Here is an 18,606-nt window from a genome sequence, read left to right on the forward strand (position 1 = left end):
AAGATCAACCTCAAGCTCAACTCAGAGAATTGCGTGTTCGGTGTTCCATCTGGCAAACTTCTTGGCTTTTTGTCTCTCAATGCAGAATCGAAGCAAATCCCGACAAGATCAAAGAAATTGAGCAGATTGAGGCGCCAAAACGGATCAAAGACGTCCGTAGGCTCACCGGCTGTGTTGCTGCCTGGTAGGTTCATCTCCAAATCTACTAAGCGCGCCCTCCCCTTTTTCAAAGTTCTGAGAAAGGCGGGTCCACTGAAATGGACTCCGGAGGTAGAGGTAGCGCTGCAAGATTTGAAGAGGTACCTCTCCTCCACGCCAATACTAGTAGCGCCTAAGCCACAGGAGCCGTTGCTGCTATATCTAGCAGCGACAAATCAAGTTGTCAGTGTTGTGCTAGTAGCACATAGGGAACTTGAGGAAGAAGCAGCAGTAGCAGCAGAACCGGTAGATGATGGGCCGGAGACCTCCTCGGCGGGGTCTGAAGCCGGCAAGGTGGAACCCCCAGCAAGGCCCGGTCCCGGCAAGACAGAGTCTGCGCAGAGGGGCGAAGTTGAACAGAAGAAGAAGGTGGTGCAGCACCCGGTTTATTTTGTCAGTTCCCTCTTGCATGGGGCTAGGTCAAGATATTCTGGTATGCAAAAGCTGCTTTTCGGCCTCCTTATGCCCTCGAGAAAGCTACACCACTATTTCCAAGCACATGAGATCACCGTCGTCACCCGCCTCCCTTTGCAAAGAATCTTGCACAACCCGGATGCGACTGGGAGGATTGTGGAATGGGCATTGGAGCTATCGAGTTTTGGCCTTAAATTTGAAAGTACTTCAACAATCAAGAGACGAGCCTTGGCAGAGTTCATAGCAGAATGGAAATCAACGCCCGATGAAGAGATTCAAGAGATCACCGTCCCCAGTAAGGAGATGAGTCCTGATTGGATTATGTACTTTGATGGAGCCTTCTCACTGCAAGGTGCTGGTGCCGGCGTACTACTCATCGCACCCACCAGAGAGTGCCTCAAGTATGTAGTCCAGATGCACTTTCCTTGGGAAAAATCAACGAACAATACGGCGGAGTACGAGGGATTGCTTGCCGGTCTTAGGATCGCGGCAGACCTCAGAATCAGGATGCTCATCGTCAGAGGTGATTCACAGCTCGTCGTCAAGCAAGTCAACAAGGATTACCAGAGCCCACTGATGGAGGCCTATGTGGATGAGGTGAGGAAGTTGGAGGAGCGTTTTGATGGTCTACAAGCAGAGCATGTTCCCCGAGCAGAGAACAGCATTTCTGATGACCTGTCAAAGCGCGCTGCCTTGAAGTTGCCCATGGAACAATGTACCTTTGTGCTCCAATTAACCCAGCCATCCATTGAGCCATCAGCAAGACAGAATAAACGGAGGAAGGCAGGCCCTGGCATGTACTTTCCGGCTGAGCTCTCAAGAGCCGCCGGCGAGGATGTTGCTGGGTACCCCAAGCTTGCCAGGGAGCAGCAACCTCTGGCAGGGCCTCAATCCCTGACTGTAGAGGCGGCTACCCCTACGGCCATAGATGAGCCATTAGTCCTTGCCATCGAGCCCCAGGCTCCGGCATGGGCGCAGTGCACCATCCGTTTCCTCCAAACAAGGGAACTCCCTCAGGAACAGGAAGAAGTAGAGAAAGTAGCCCATCGGTCCAGCATGCACCAGTTTGTGGACGATGCCCTATACAGGAGGAGATCGAACGACATGAAATTGAAGTGCATTCCTCGAGAGGACAGACTGGAGCTGTTGGCAGAGATACATGGAGGCATGTGTGGCTCCCAGATATGGTCGAGAGCCCTTGACGGCAAGGCATTTCGACAAGGTTTCTTCTGGTCATTTTTGGTCTGGGGGCTCGATATACTGGGCCCTTTTCCCCATGCCGCCGGGGGCTTTGAGTACTTGTACGTCGCTATCGACAAGTTCACAAAGTGGCCAAAGGTGGAACCAGTGAGGAAGGTGACAGCACAATCAGGCATTAAGTTCTTCAGGGGACTAGTTTGCCGTTTTGGTGTGCTGAATAGAGTCATCACCGACAACTGCACGTAGTTCACGAGCCGCACCTTCATGCAGTACGTCCAAGACCTCGGCAGCAAGGTCTGTTTTGCTTCTGTTGCTCATCCCAGAAGTAACGGCCAGGCTGAGAGGGCAAATGCAGAAGTGTTTCGAGGCCTCTTAGGGAGTTATAGATTAAGGGGTCCTCGGGCATCCGGGCTATGCGACATGGGCCGGACTAATGGGCCATGAAGATAAAAGATAGAAGACTTCCTCCCGTGTCTAGATGGGACTCTCCTTTACGTGGAAGGCAAGCTTGGCATTCAGATATGAAGATTCCTTCCTCTGTAAACCGACTCTGTACAACCCTAGGTCCCTCCGGTGTCTATATAAACCGAAGGGTTTAGTCCATAGAGGCAATCATAATAATACAGGCTAGACGTCTAGGGTTTAGCCACTATGATCTCGAGGTAGATCAACTCTTGTAACCCCTATATTCATCAAAGTCAATCAAGCAGGACGTAGGGTATTACCTCCATCAAGAGGGCCCGAACCTGGATAAACATCGTGTCCCCTGTCTCATGTTACCTTCGATCCTTAGAAGCATAGTTCGGGACCCCCTACCCGAGATCTGCCGGTTTTGACATCGACATTGGTCCTTTCATTGAGAGTTCCTCTGTGGCGTCGACAATAGGATTGATGGATCGCCTTGTTATCAAGGACAATATCACTTCCGGAGAAGTCTTGGCCTCAGGCCAAACCCTCCATATGGGCAGCTTTACCATGGTCGCTCGTTCAACCTTTAAGCCGATGATGACTTCCCAAGTCATGGAAAATCATCTCCATGTTGACCCCGAATACTCCAAATGGATGGATCCGGCAGATTTGTCGTCTTTAAATGAACTCCTGGATCTTATCGCCGCCCTGGGGGGCACTACAGACTATGATCGGATTGGGCTTAAACCCAATCAAACAGAAATCAAATCTCCGCCGGTCACCGATCAGATAGCGGTCATAGAGGAGCAAACCAACAACTCTTCCCCTATGCTGAAAACAAGCTACGTTCGGATTTCCGAGCTCGGAGAGCCGGATACCCATCTGCGGGGTGACACTTCCACTGCTCTGAACTTAGAATCGGGCGTTGGGCCTAAACAATCATTGGACACCCCGGAGCCCGAACTAATAAACTCGGAAGTTTTTCAAACTCCGGACTCCACATTGTGTGAGGGTTCGGATTTAATGCCACCCACCCACCACAAGAAATATTCGCCAAGCAATTCCGGTCCCTCGAATATATGCGACCTCATGTACGTATGACAGCAGCCTCAGGAAATAGTCCATCACTTTTGGGCCAGATTCCTCCTTGTTAAGGACAAGATTAAAGATTGCCGCGACGAGGACGCGATTTTAGTATTCTACAATAATTGCGCGGACGAAGGAATCCTCAACACCATCAACCGCCATCGTGTGCTACCATTCGCTGACTTGGCAACCATAATACAGAAGTATTGCGTAATGGAAAGCGCCTGGAAAACTCAGACAACTCACTAGGAACCACCGGCCTGCACGCCACCTCCCTGGCGGGCAAAAAGGATGCACCCTCATGGGGCACCCAACCCCGTAGGTAAGAAAATTGAACCCATTACGGGACGAGGAACCGTCCTTGAGGGATGGCTCGATAAGCCATGCAAAATACACACGACACACGACACCGGATAACGAACCAACCCACAGCCTCAGAGCATGTTGGATACTCCGGCAAGTGGCCAAGAGCGGCGAGGATATCCTCACCAAAAACACCTCAGAGAAGTACCCTCTGAAAGATAACGACCTCAGAGTATTGACGGTCTTCGAGACTTTCGCTTCAAACAATCGGCACAAGAGGGCACTCCGTGATCTCGCCGAAGTCTGCCAAGTTGCAACAATAAATCCCTGGAACGACATGGTCATAACTTTTAATGCCGAGGACAAACCAAAAGTCCGGTCAGTCCGAGCACCAGCCGCTTGGTTCTCAATCCAATTGTGGATGGCTTTCGGCTCACTAAAGTGCTCATGAATGGCGGCAACGGGTTGAACCTCATCTATGAGGACACGCTTAATAAAATGCAAATGGATAGGAGTTGCCTCGAGCAAAGTAATACGACCTTTTGAGGAATCATTCCCAGTTGGGAAGCAAGATGCGCGGGAAAAATTAAACTCGACGTGGTATTCGGCACACCGGAGAACTATCGGTCCAAAGAGATAACCTTCCAAGTGGCCCCTTTCAACAGTGGATATCTTGCCCTGTTGGGGTGAGACACATTCACGCGCTTTCAAGATACCTCATTACGGGTATATGAAGCTCAAGATGCCCGAGCCAAACGGTATTATCACTCTAGCCAGTGATCCGGACATAGCACTCTGCGCCGAAAACAAAACGGCATCCCTGGCCCTCGAAGCACTATCCGAGGCCCTTGTGGCTGAAGAATTAACCGCACTACGCTCCACGGTGGATAGGGACGACGTAATCCTCGATAAGCGGCCCAAATCCACCTCCTTCAAACCAGTGGACGAAATAGTTAAATTTCAAGTTCACCCGACGGAACCCAAGAAGACAGCTTCCATCGGAGCACAACTGGACCCGACGGTCGATGCCGCATTACGCTAGTTCCTGCGTGAGAACTGGGACATGTTCACATGGCACCCTTCTGATATGCCAGGAATCCCACACAGATTAGCCGAACAAAACCTCAATATATTAAAGGGATACAAGCGGTCAAGCAAACACTGCAGCGCTTTTCCGAACACAAACGACAAGCTATGGAGGAGGAGCTAGCCAAGTTAATTGAGGCCGGGTTCATCAGAGAAATAAAACACCCGGACTATGTAGCGAACCTGGTGACGGTACCTGAGGGAGTCCTGGATTAGGGGATCTCTGGACAGCCGGACTATATCCTTTGGCCGGACTGTTGGACTATGAAGATATGAGATTGAAGACTTCGTCCCATGTCCAGATGGAACTCTACTTGGCGTGGAAGGCAAGCTAGGAAATACAGATATGTATATCTCCTCCTTTATAACCGACCTTGTGTAACCCTAGACCCTTCCGGTGTCTATATAAACCGGAGGGTTTTAGTCCGTAGGACAACATACAATCATACCATAGGCTAGCTTCTAGGGTTTAGCCTCTCCGATCTCGTGGTAGATCAATTCTTGTACTACTCATATTATCAAGAATAAATCAATCAGGATGTAGGGTTCTACCTCCATCAAGAGGGCCCGAACCTGGGTAAAACATCGTGTCCCCTGCCTCCTGTTACCATCCGCCTTAGACGCACAGTTCGGGACCCCCTACCCGAGATCCGCCGGTTTTGACACCGACATTGGTGCTTTCATTGAGAGTTCCTCTGTGTCGTCATAATTAGGCTTGATGGCTCCTTCAATCATTGATAGCGATGCAGTTCAGGGTGAGACTTTTCTCCCCGGACAGATCTTTGTATTCAGCAGCTTCGCACTGCGGGCCAACTCGCTTGGCCATCTGGAGCAGATCGAGAGTTATGCCCCTGGCCACCAGGTCAGGTTTGGAAGCTTAAACTACACGGCCGATATCCGCGGACACTTCATCTTCGACGGATTCGAGCCCCTGCCTAGTATGCCACACGGTCACGATGAGCATGATTTAGCTCTGCCATCGGAGAGTGTTCAGGAGATCGCGCCGGCAACCGCTCCGACCCTCAATTCGGAGCCAGTTGCGCCATCCATGGACGGGTGGATAGACCCCGCCATGGAGGCCGCACTCTCATCGGCAATCGAGCCGAGTATCAACCTTACCCTTCACGGGAGCCATGACGCCGAACTACCGGATTCTTCCCCAGCCACGGACTCCGAACCGCCTGCACCCGTGCTTATCGAATCCGATTGGGCACCGATCATGGAGTTTACCTCCGCGAATATTTTTCAGCACTCTCCCTTCGGCGACATACTGAACTCATTAAGGTCTCTTTCCTTGTCAGGAGAGTCCTGGCCGAACTATGTCCGGCAGTATTGGGATGCGGATGACGAAGAAATTCGCCGCCCACCCACCAACCACTTAGTAGCCACTGTCGACGATTTGACCGACATGCTCGACTTCGACTCCGAAGACATCGACGGCATGGACGATGATCCAGGAGGCGAACAAGAACCACTGCCCACAGGGCACTGGACAACCACCTCGTCATATGATATATATATGGTGGACACACCCAAAGAAGGCAATGGCGACGGGACAGCGGAGGATGGCCCCTCCAAGAAGCAACCCAAGCGCCAACGTCAGTGGTGTCGCTCTAAGTCTCGCCAAAGCAAAAGCGGTGACACCGGCATAGGAGATAATAGCACTCCGGACAGTGCCGAAGACAACAACAATCCCCTCCAGCAAGATTTAGGGCAGGAGGATGGAGAAGCCAGCCCTCCCGAGAGAGCGGCAGATGGAGAGGCGGAGGATGATAATTACATGCCTCCCTTCGAAGACGAGGCAAGCCTCGACGATGACGAATTCATCGTGCCTGAGGATCCCGTCGAACAAGAGCGCTTCAAGCACCGACTTATAGCCATGAAAAATAGCCTTAAGAAAAAGCAACAACAGCTTCAAGATGATCAAGATTTGCTAGCTGACAGATGGACTGAAGTCCTTGCGGCCGAGGAATATAAACTCGAACGCCCCTCCAAGAGTTACCCAAAGCGCGGGTTGCTACCCTGACTGGAGGAGGAAGCACCAAAACCTACATCTCCAGCATATGACGCGGCTGATCGGCCACCTCGTGGCCGTGACAAAGAGGTATTCCAACCAAAAGTTCAGCCCGCACCCCGACGCCACTCAAATAAAAATGTCAAGACATGGGGAAATACGCCAGACCTACGAGACATATTGGAGGACAAAGCAAAACACGCAAGATCGATCTACGTATCGCGAGGGCGCGCCACTATGCGAGACGATAACCGTCACGCCGGATACAGTAAAAGTAAGTCCAGTCGGGCCGAACACTGCGGACAAGACTCATTTGAGCTGCGTCGTGATATAGCCCAGTACAGAGGCACCGCACACCCCCTATGCTTCACAGACGATGTAATGGATCATCAAATCCCAGAGGGTTTCAAACCCGTAAATATAGAATCATACGACAGCACAACAGATCCTGCGGTATGGATCGAGGACTTCCTCCTGCACATCCACATGGCCCGCGGTGATGATCTACACGCCATCAAATACCTCCCACTTAAACTCAAAGGACCAGCTCGGCATTGGCTCAACAGCCTGCCAGCAGAATCCATTGGCTGTTGGGAAGATCTGGAAGCCACATTCCTTGACAACTTCCAAGGCACTTATGTGCGACCACCAGATGCTGATGACTTGAGCCACATAATTCAGCAGCCAGAGGAATTGGCCAAGCAATTCTGGACATGGTTCCTAACAAAGAAAAATCAAATCATCGACTATCCGGATGCAGAGGCCCTAGCAACTTTTAAGCACACATCCGTGACGAGTGGCTCGCCCGGTACCTTGGCCAAGAAAAGCCGAAATCTATGGCACCCCTCACAACACTTATGACCCGCTTTTGCACAGGAGAAGACAGCTGGCTAGCTCACAACAATAATATATCAAAGAACCATGGTACTTCGGATACCAAGGATTGCAATGGCAGGTCACGTCGCAACAAACACAAGCACCGCATTAACAGTGACAATACCGAGGATACGGCAGTCAATGCCGGATTCAGAGGATCTAAACCCAGTCAGCGGAAAAAGCCATTCAAAAGAAGCACTCTGGGATCGTCCAGTTTGGACCGTATACTCGATCGCTCGTTTCAAATACATGGTACCCCCAACAAGCCAGCCAACCACACCAACAGGGATTGTTGGGTTTTCAAGCAAGCCGGCAAGTTAAATGCCGAAAACAAAGATAAGGGGTCACATAGCGATGACGAGGAGGAGCCCCAGCAGCCGAACACCGGAGGACAGAAGAGGTTCCCCCCACAAGTGCGGATGGTGAACATGATATACGCAACCCACATCCCCAAGAGGGAGCGGAAGCGTGCGCTAAGGGACGTATATGTGTTGGAGCCAGTCGCCCCAAAGTTCAACCCATGGTCCTCTTGTCCGATCACCTTCGATCGCAGGGACCACCCCACCAGTATCCGTCATGGCGGATTCGCTGCACTGGTCCTAGACCCAATCATCGACGGATTTCACCTCACTCGAGTCCTTATGGACGGTGGCAGCAGCCTGAACCTGCTTTATCAGGACACAGTGCGCAAAATGGGTATAGAACCCTCAAGGATCAAACCCACAAAAACGACCTTCAAAGGCGTCATACTAGGTGTAGAGGCCCATTGCACAGGCTCAGTCACACTAGAAGTGGTCTTCGGATCCCCAGATAACTTCCGAAGCTAGGAGTTAATCTTCGATATAGTCCTGTTCCGAAGTGGCTATCATGCACTTCTCGGGCGAACCGCATTCACGAGATTCAACACAGTACCGCACTATCCATATCTCAAGCTCAAGATGCCAGGACCTCGGGGGGTCATCACAGTCAATGGAAACACAAAGCGTTCTCTCCGTATGGAGGAGCACACTGCGGCCCTCGCAGCAGAAGCACAAAGCAGCCTTTAAGGCAATCCACCAGTTCGGTGATTCAAGACCTGGACACCTTCAAGCGCGCCCGGAGTAATCGGCAACAAGACTGCCTGGCACGTTCCAAGCTCGCATAGCAATGCGGCCCCCACCCCAGTACCAGCCAAACGGCGAAATCCATGCGACGCGTACATAATTACGCATTAAAAATACCATGGGCACAGGTGGGGAGGGGGGCATGACCACGACATGCCCCAAGACGAGGCTCCACCGCACTGGAGGCTTCCCACTTTGTTGTTTTTCTCTCTTTCAGGACTTTAATCTCTGGAAACCCCGTCCGGCAGTACGGTTGCCGGACACACGATGCAACAACCAAAGAGGCAGAAAGCTACGTCGCACCACGGAACTCCGAGGTGGTCTCTGACAATGAGTGAAATACCTGCTTTAAATACCATTGCTCAGCTTGCCCTTGGAGGGGACATGTCAAATAGTCCTACTTTTTTCTTATCGCACTACTTGTATCATTCTGCTTTAACGCACCTTTTTGAATAAACAATGCATAGAACCAGACGATTATCACATTCTCTATTCTTCTTATATAAATATATGTTCATTCACGGCATCCAGCACCCGTACACTCTGGTACGGCCAATACGCTAAGGGCTTAAGCATACCCCATAATACAGCGTGAGAAGTCCGAACACTTTCGACAGTGTGGCACCCTGAACTTATAGCATTATATGCATCAACTCTGAATCATGTCTTGGGTCAATAGTTGGGTTTGCCCGGCTCCCATGTTTTGGTACCTTACATTCCGCTATATCGGCTAAGGTAGCACTAGGAGAACTACTGCGATTGTGCCCCGGTTTAGCTGGGCTAAGCACCCCAGTAGAGAAAGCTAAAACTGACTATCATGATAAGGCGAAAGCTGGTCGCTGTTCGAGAGGTTTCGAGTCCCTAAAGACTTATGCCGCTTAGAGCGAGGAGTCAGCTTTGTCCGGCTTAAGGCGTGTATAGCGCCCCGAATTCGGCCTTCCGAATACTAGGGGCTTCACCAAAATTTAAAATTGTAGAATTCTATGGCTAAGAGAGAGTGATAAAGCATTATTGTCTGGTTGCCTTGTTCATTATGCTAAGCACCTCCCTCGAAGGACCCAACAATGGGAAAAAGAGTGCTCAGGTTTATCCCGGACACCCCAGCACTCGTGGCATGGGGGCAGAAGCCGACGACTGGCCATCTCTCAGATTTGATAAACAGCCGCATGGAAGGTAATATTTTAAATTCAAACAAGCGTTGCATATCGCATATGAACAAGTTTTCATAATACAGGATCGCACGAGCAAGTTCATTCAAAAAATACATCTTTTGCACACTCGTCTGCCACAAGACGGGCACCCTTCAAGACACCCTCATAATACATTTCGGGGTGGCGATGCTCCTTGCCCTGCGGCGGCCCCTCCTTCACTAGCTTCTCAGCGTCCATCTTGGCCTAGTGCACCTTTGCATGGGCAAAAGCCCGATGGGCAACTTCTATACTGATGGACCGCTTGGTGACTTCCAGCCGCGGGCAGGCATCCACAAGCCGCCTCGCCAGGCCGAAGTAGATGGATGAGAGTTATATTTCACGGATGAGAGTTATATAGTATAACATAGGAAGATCATCTATCCACACTAAGACCAAAATGGGTTTTTTGATTGGATTAGGAATTCCCTCTTTTTTAATCCTTTTCTACTTCATCTTTTCTATATCTCTAACCCACGAGCTTTCTTAATCTTATACAATTTGGGAAGGGAGTCGCCAGGCCACATCCGGACTATAAAGCCCTTCATGGCCTGTTCGGCCGCCTTGTGCAGCTCAACCAGTTGCTTCAGCTGGTCGCTCATAGGCATCGGGTGTTCGGTCCCAGTATACTGAGACCAGAACAACTTCTCTATCGAGCTTCCCTCCTCGGCCTGGTAATATTTCACGGCATCCGACACGCTGCGGGGCAAATCTGCAAATGCTCCTGGAGAGCTCCGGACTTGGGTAAGTAACAAGTAATTTACTTTCACATGCTTGCTTTGCATATTGAATGCCTTACCCGCCGCTATTCTCCTCATCGCCTCAATCTCCTGGAGGGCCTTTTGGGCTTCGGCCTTGGCATGCTTTGTGCTTTCGAGGGACGCGGCAAGCTCGGAGTCTCGCGTCTTCGAGTCAAGCTCCAAAGCCTCGTGCTTCTTCACGAGAGCCTGGAGCTCTTGCTGCACCTCGCCCACCCGTGCTTCTTGTTTCTCCCGCTCGGTGCGCTCCTTGGCCGCTTTGTCTTCGGCCTCGGACAGCGCTTGCTTTAGGGTCGCCACTTCGGTCGTGGCCCCTGGCACATTCATGATGATCCTGTCATTTTGCAACCACATTTTATTTTATATATATAGACAAGGTATTACTTACCTTTGTTCTCCTCGAGCTGCCTCTTGGCAAGGCCGAGCTCTTTCTCGGACCGCTCGAGATCCTGCTTCAGTGCGGCGACCTCTGTAGTCAGTGCGGCAGAGGTTAGTAGCGAAGCCTGCATACACATACAAACATACTTATATTGGACTCCTGCATATATTATTTGATCCTCTATTCGGCTTTACTTTGTGAACACCGAACAGAGCATCAGGGGCTACTGTCTATGCGGTAATATTTTTCCTATATTTTAAATACTTACCTCAAAGCCTATTAGAAGGCTGGCGCAGGCTTCAGTCAGTCCGCTCTTGGCGGACTGAACCTTCTTGATCACCGCACTCATAATAGTGCGGTGCTCTTCGTTGATGGAAGCACCGCGAAGCGCTCCCAGCAGGCTGTCCGGTGCCTCTGGCTGGATAGAGGTCACCGGCACGGGCGGCTTGCCCCTTTTGGAAGGGGGCCGCCAGCCCGAGTCCGGAACCACTGGAGGTTCCGGCGCGGTGTTCCCTTTGTCCCTGGAGTCCGGAAGGTCGCCTTGAGGCGCCTCCGAGATTGTCTCCCCCCGGCTCGGTGCCCCCTGAGACATTACCTCGGCATTGTCCGTAGGGCAAGGAGAGGTGGCGGTTGGAAGTGTATCACTATTCACGTCGAACGAGTCCAAGGAACCGTCCGACGATGATACATCGATACGGGCTTGGGGCGGACTGCATAATCATATTCGACGTTAGGAGAAACAGTGCGACAAAGGTATGCTATGAGTTACTCTGGTATCCGAATACTTACGACTTCGCCAGGGGCTTGGCCCTGAGCAGCCACTCGTCTTCGCCGTCGACGGTGGTGGTGGAACAGTCCGGAAGGAGAGTCCTTCCCTTCTTGGACCCTTCGGCCTCCCCGGTTGGGGCGGCCTTCCTTTTCTTGTCTCCCCCGGTTGGAGGGGGGAGAGTCTTCATCTTCCTTCTCCTCGTTTTCATGGGAGGAGTGCGTCTCGGAGTTATCGTACGATGAGTCCGATACCACCTGGCGTCGGGAACTCTTTCGGGTTCCCTTGGCCTTCTTGTTGGTCTTATCCGGCACCTCGTAAGGAGCCGGAGTCCGCATCTCCGTCAGGAGAGCGTCCGCAGTGTCTTCGGGCAGAGGGGTCGGACAGTCAATCTGTTCCGATGCCTCCACCCAGTCCTGTCTAAGGCATGGGAGCTCAGACCCAGCACATGGTTAAGCTATGGAAAATAAATATCCTACCAGATGTACAGAACTTACCGGATTCGCAGGGCGCTTCGCGCTTAGCCCGTGGTCCTCGGTGAGAGAGGGAGGGACCTCGGCGCCCTTGAACAGCACCCTCCAGACGTCTTTGTGCGTCGTGTCGAAGAGCTCGCTTAGAGTCTGGTGCCGGGCCGGGTCGAACTCCCATAAGTTGAAATCCCGTTGTTGACACGGGAGGATCCGACGGAAGAGCATGACCTGGACTATGTTGACAAGCTTAAGTTTCTTGCTTGTCATGTTCCGGATATACTTCTGGAGTCCGTCCAGCTCCACCGATGAACCCCAGGATAGGCCCTTCTCCTTCCAGGAAGTGAGCCGCGTGGGGATTCCGGATCGAAACTCGGGGGCCACCACCCAGTTGGTGTCGCACGGCTCGGTGATGTAGAACCACCCCGATTGCCACCACTTTATGCTCTCCATGAAGGAGCCCTCGAGCCATATAAAGTTGGGCATTTTGCCCATCATGGCTCCGCCACATTCCGCTTGTTGGCTGCCCACCACCTTCGGCTTGATATTGAAGGTCTTCAGCCACAGGCTGAAGTGGGGCCGGATGCGGAGGAAAGCCTCGCACACGACGATGAATGCCAAGATGTTGAGGATGAAATTTGGGGCCAGATCATGAATGTCCAGCCCGTAGTAGAACATGAGGCCGCGGACGAATGGATGGAGGGGAAACCCCAGTCCGCGGACGAAATGGGGGAGGAAAACCACCCTTTCGTGAGGTTCCAGGGTAGGGACGATCTGCCCCGCGGCTGGCAGCCGGTGCGCGATATCCACGGCTAAGAATCCGGCTCCACGTAACTTTTTGATGTGCCCCTTCGTGACGGAGGATGCCATCGACTTGCCTCCCGCTCCGGACATGTTTGGAGAGAGTTGAGGAGGAGGATGCAGATTTGGGCGCTGGAGCTCGAGTGCGCGAGAATGGATGAGCAAGGAGGAAGAAGGCGTGGGAAGAAAAAGGTGAGATCTTATCCCTTTATAAGGGCGGACTGAACTGTGCGCCCCCACTAGCCTGGTAAAACTCGCTTATCCCCCAAGCACCGTAATTGATGGCGCGGTTGGGTTACCCATGTCCGTATTGATGAGAATCCCATAATAAGGGGAGCACGATCTCTGCTTTGACAAGACGTGTCAAGAAACTGCCTCGCATTATGTGCGGGAGCTGGATAAAGAAAAAACGGTTCAAATAATTACCGGGCCATGGCGTGATGCCATGCTGCCAAAATGTGTCAGCAGATTAGATTTGTGGTAATATTATTCTCTCTATGGTGGTATGTGGAACTTATTTTGTAGGGTCGGACACTATCCTTGTATTCAAATTCTTCCGTGGTGTATTCGGAGGAGGAACCCGCCTTGCAATGCCGAAGACAACACTGCGCCACAGACTCATCGTCAATGAAGCCTGTTTCGGGGGCTACTGAGGGAGTCCTGGATTAGGGGGTCTCCGGACAGCCGGACTATATCCTTTGGCCGGACTGTGGGACTATGAAGATACAAATTGAAGACTTTGTCCCGTGTCCGGATGGGACTCTACTTGGCATGGAAGGCAAGCTAGGCAATATGGATATGTAAATCTCCTCCTTTGTAACCGACCTTGTGTAACCCTAGCCCCTTCCAGTGTCTATATGAACCGGAGGGTTTTAGTCCGTAGGACAACATACAATCATACCATAGGATAGCTTCTAGGGTTTAGCCTCTCCGATCTCGTGGTAGATCAACTCTTGTACTACTCATATTATCAAGAATAAATCAAGCAGGACGTAGGGTTTTACCTCCATCAAGAGGGCCCGAACCTGGGTAAAATATCGTGTCCCCTACCTCCTGTTACCATCCGCCTTAGACGCACAGTTCGGGACCCCCTACCTGAGATCCACCGGTTTTGACACCGACAGTAGCAAAGAAGGATAAATCATGGCGCCCGTGCGTCGATTTCAAAGACCTCAACAAGGCCTGCCCCAAGGATCCCTTCCCCTCCCCTGCATCAATCAGACCATTGACGCTACTGCAGGGCACAACTCACTATGTTTCCTTGACTCATACTCCGGATACCATCCAATCAAAATGAAGGAGTCTGATCAAGCCGCAACGACATTCATTACCCCATACGGGCCTTTCTACTTTAAAACTATGCCCTTCGGGATGAAAAACGCAGGCGCTACCTACCAACGCATGATTCAAACATGCCTGGAGAAACACATCAACAAGACGGTCGAAGCATATGTGGATGACGTTGTCATCAAAACTAAGCATGTCGAGTCACTAGTAGATGACCTGCGTCTCACATTTGACAACCTCCATACATATGACACCAAGCTTAATCCGGAAAAGTGTGTCTTCGGCGTCCCCACCGAAAAACTGCTAGGCTTCATCATTTCCAATAGAGGAATTGAGGCAAACCCAGCCAAAATCCGAGCATTGTTAAAATTGGCTACACCAACAAACCTCAAACATGTCCAAAAACTAGCTGGATGCGTGGCAGCTTTAAGCCACTTTATCTCCAGATTAGGAGAAAAAGCATTGCCACTATAACGCCTGCTCCGACGCACCGACCACTTTGAATGGACGGATGCGACAACGGCTGGACTGGAAGAAATAAAAGCTCTTTTAGCGAGCAACCCAATCCTGGCCGCGCCGAACATCAGCGAACCCATGTTATTATACATCTCTGCAACACACCAGGTGGTGAGTGTGGTGCTCGTCGTCGAACAAGAGGAGGATGAACATAAATTCCCACTTCAGAAACCGGTATATTATGTATCCACTGTCCTCACACCATGCAAATCTCGGTACCCTCATTACCAAAAGATAGCATATGCGGTCTTCATGGCATCCCGGAAGCTATGGCACTACTTCCAAGAGTGCTTGATCACGGTGGCTTCCGAAGTACCACTCAATGACATAATAAACAACCGCGAAGCTACAGGACAGATTGCCAAGTGGGCCATTGAGCTCTTTCCATTTGATATAACATACAAACCACACTGAGCCATTAAATCCCAAGTATTGGCTGACTTCGTCGCCGAATGGACAGAGGCCGAACTCCCTAAAGAGTATAGTGCATATTCCAATTGGGTCATGCACTTCGATGGCTCTAAAATGCTGGCCGGTTTAGGAGCGGGCGTTGTCTTTACGTCCCACACAGGAGACATAGTCCAGTATGTACTCCAAATATTATACACAGACTCCAATAACGCAGCCGAATACGAGGCCTTATTGCACGGTCTTCGGATGGCTGTCTCCATGGGCATACAATGCCTGGAGGTGCGCGGGGATTCAAACCTCGCAATATCCCAAATAAACAGAGACTTCAACGCCAAAGATCCAAAGATGGCGGCCTATCGTAATGTCGTACTCAAAATATCAGCTCGGTTCGAGGGACTCAAGTTTCATCATGTGGTTCGAGAAAGTAATCAAGCGGCGGATGTCCTTGCTCGCATGGGCGCCAAGCGTGACCCTGTCCCGCCTAACATCTTTTTGGAAAGGCTCTTCAAGCTATCCGTGGTGTGGCAGGATGAGAGTGGCAACACTAGTCCGGATCCGATTATAGCCCCAGATTCCAAACACAATACCGATATCATCGGGGGCTCAGCCACCGAAATAACACCATCGGCCATCTAATAATGGCAGTAATTACCCCATGGACCGAACCCTTCTTGGCCTACCTTAATGGGCGAGAGCCCTCGAGGATCAGAATGAGGCTCGATGCATCATTCGATGTTCGAAAGCCTACAAGGTTCATGAAGGAGAGCTCTACAAGAAGAGCGCGACCAGAATACGTCAAAGATGTATCTCCAAAGATGAAGGATGACATCTCCTAGCCGAAATCCATGCTGGTCTTGGTGGTCTCCACGCCGCGGCTCGGGCTCTTGTAAGCAAGGCCTTCTGTACAAGTTTCTTCTGGCCAACGGCCCGAGCAGATGCACATGACCTTCTCCAACGTTGTGTGGGATGCTAGATTTTTGCCAATCAAAGCCATATGCTGCCTACCGCCTTACAAACAATTCCCATTACTTGGCCTTTCGCGGTCTGGGGGCTTGATACGGTCGGACCCCTTAAAGGGGGAAGCCATAAGAAAAATATCTGCTAGTCATGGTAGATAAATTCACTAAGTGGTAAGAGGACAAACCAGTTAAAATGGCCGAAGCCAGACCAGTGGTAGACTTTATATCCGGTGTTGTACACCATTATGGTGTCCCACATAGAATCATCACCGATAATGGCTCCAACTTTACGACCGACGAAGTGAAAACATGGTGTGCTAACTTGGGCATCAAGCTTGATTATGCCTCCGTCTATCACCCCCAAACAAACGGTCAAGTCGGATGAGCTAATGGTCTTATCATGAGCGGCATTAAGCCTAGACTAGTACGGTCTTTAAAATAGTCAGACAAACACTGGGTCGAGGAGCTCGACTCCGTACTATTGGGGCTGCGGACCATGCCCAATCGCACTACCGGTTACACACCATTCTTCATGGTGTACGGCGCGGAGGCTGTTTTGCCCTGCGACATCATTCATGACTCACGTCGAGTGCGCATGTACGAAGAGAGAGAAGCCGAGCTTCATCGGCAGGACAGTCTAGATGCCCTGGAAGAGGAGCGCGATGTTGCAAAAGCCTGTTCCACATTCTATCAACAATAAGCTCGCAGATACCAAAGCAGAGAAGTGTGGGCCAAGACTTATAATGTTGGTGAACTCGTTCTACGTTTGCCAGAAAAGAAAAAAGGAAAAACTCAAGCCCAAGTGGGAAGGTCCCTTCATTATACATGAAGTTCTCACTGGAGGTGCGTACCGTCTTCGTGATGCATCGGATAATCGCGTAGAGCCGAACCCGTGGAATGCCGCCAGACTCCGAAGATTCTACGCATAGAGCCGGACTCATTGTTCATTTTCTTTTTCTCCTCTTATCATTTTCTCTCTCTTTAATTTTTTCTTTAGCTTTATAGCTCCTGTGCGGCTGGACCGCACACTTATGAGGTACACATCCTGAAGTGTATACGCCCATAATACCTGGGGGCTTCTTTTACAGAAGCTTATTATCATTTTTCGAGCATCAAGCTCATCACATATGTGTCCTTTTATCATATATACCTTTTCTTCGCCATTATATGCACCTTTATGACTGAAGTTTTTGCCAAGTGGGGTTGCCTGGCTCTTGTGCTTATGCCCTACATTCCCATTTGTTCATCTAGGACTTGTACCTTAGACTGGGTGAAGCCGAAATCTAGCGTTCTTAAGGGAATAATCGGTCGGCGGACTAAAGACGTTTTACCTTTGTTGCACCACGAACCCCCAGATATTTATATATACGATGATTTTTTTAGTCACAGTTTGGGCATGCACACTAACGCATGTTCACCCAGGGAAAGGAACCCTTAATGGAACTATTCTCTCTGGAAGATGTTTCTTACAATCAATAAGTAATATAACATAGCTAGTCGAAAACAACTTGTCTGTTCAAGCAACTATGACCCCTACGCCTGGTTCCCACGCATGCCTCAGTATTTATCGCTGGTCCGGTATTCGAAAACACTCCGCACCTTCGGGGCCGGAGGTCGAAGCGAAAAGGTCGGCCATGACAATCGTTTTACAATTCGGCTAGGGACAAATTTGTCGATTAAAGTACATAGTCACTTGGACTCAAAAGCTTCTTCCTCTATATCCTTTAATAGGCTATCTAGCATACAATCCTGTTGTGAAAACTTGGCGGCTATCTTTACTTGGTCATATCCCAACCTCATTGGAATCTCTTGTCCATCTGACCCCCGAGGTGCGACCCGAGCCATATGATTCGGATCAAGTCCGGCGTAACGCGTTTTCACCATGGCCCAGGCCTCTCATGCGCCTTCTCGGCAAGCCGATATCTTCCATAATCTAAAGCGACGCCGAGCTCCCTTGGATAGCTTCACAAGCTCCTCCATACTTCCTGGAGGCGATGCGGATGGCCATAAAGCCTTGGCAACACTCCGCGCCGCTTTCCGAGCTCGCTCGTGCACTTGTGACAGCTCTTGCAGCAGATCGCCTTGAGCTCTAGACATTTCATCTTCGGGCCGGCCAGTCAGCATACCTGCAGACATAAATCTGTTAACTCATTCTTTACCACACTACACGAAGGTAAGTTCAAAAGCATACTGAATATGCCGCCCCGTAGCTTCCTGTTCTCTTTTACAACTTCCACTAGCTGGGCTCGCACGTCTTTTAGCTCTTAGCCCAACAGGGTGTTGGAATCCTGCAGCTTGTTCTTATCATCACTGGTCCGTGTCAACGCACTCTCGCCAGCGACCAATTGCTTTTCGGCCTGATGTTTACCCTCCTGTGTGACCTCAGT

The sequence above is a fragment of the Triticum aestivum genome, chromosome 2A, assembly GCF_018294505.1.
Source record: "Triticum aestivum cultivar Chinese Spring chromosome 2A, IWGSC CS RefSeq v2.1, whole genome shotgun sequence".
Lineage (NCBI taxonomy): Eukaryota > Viridiplantae > Streptophyta > Magnoliopsida > Poales > Poaceae > Triticum > Triticum aestivum.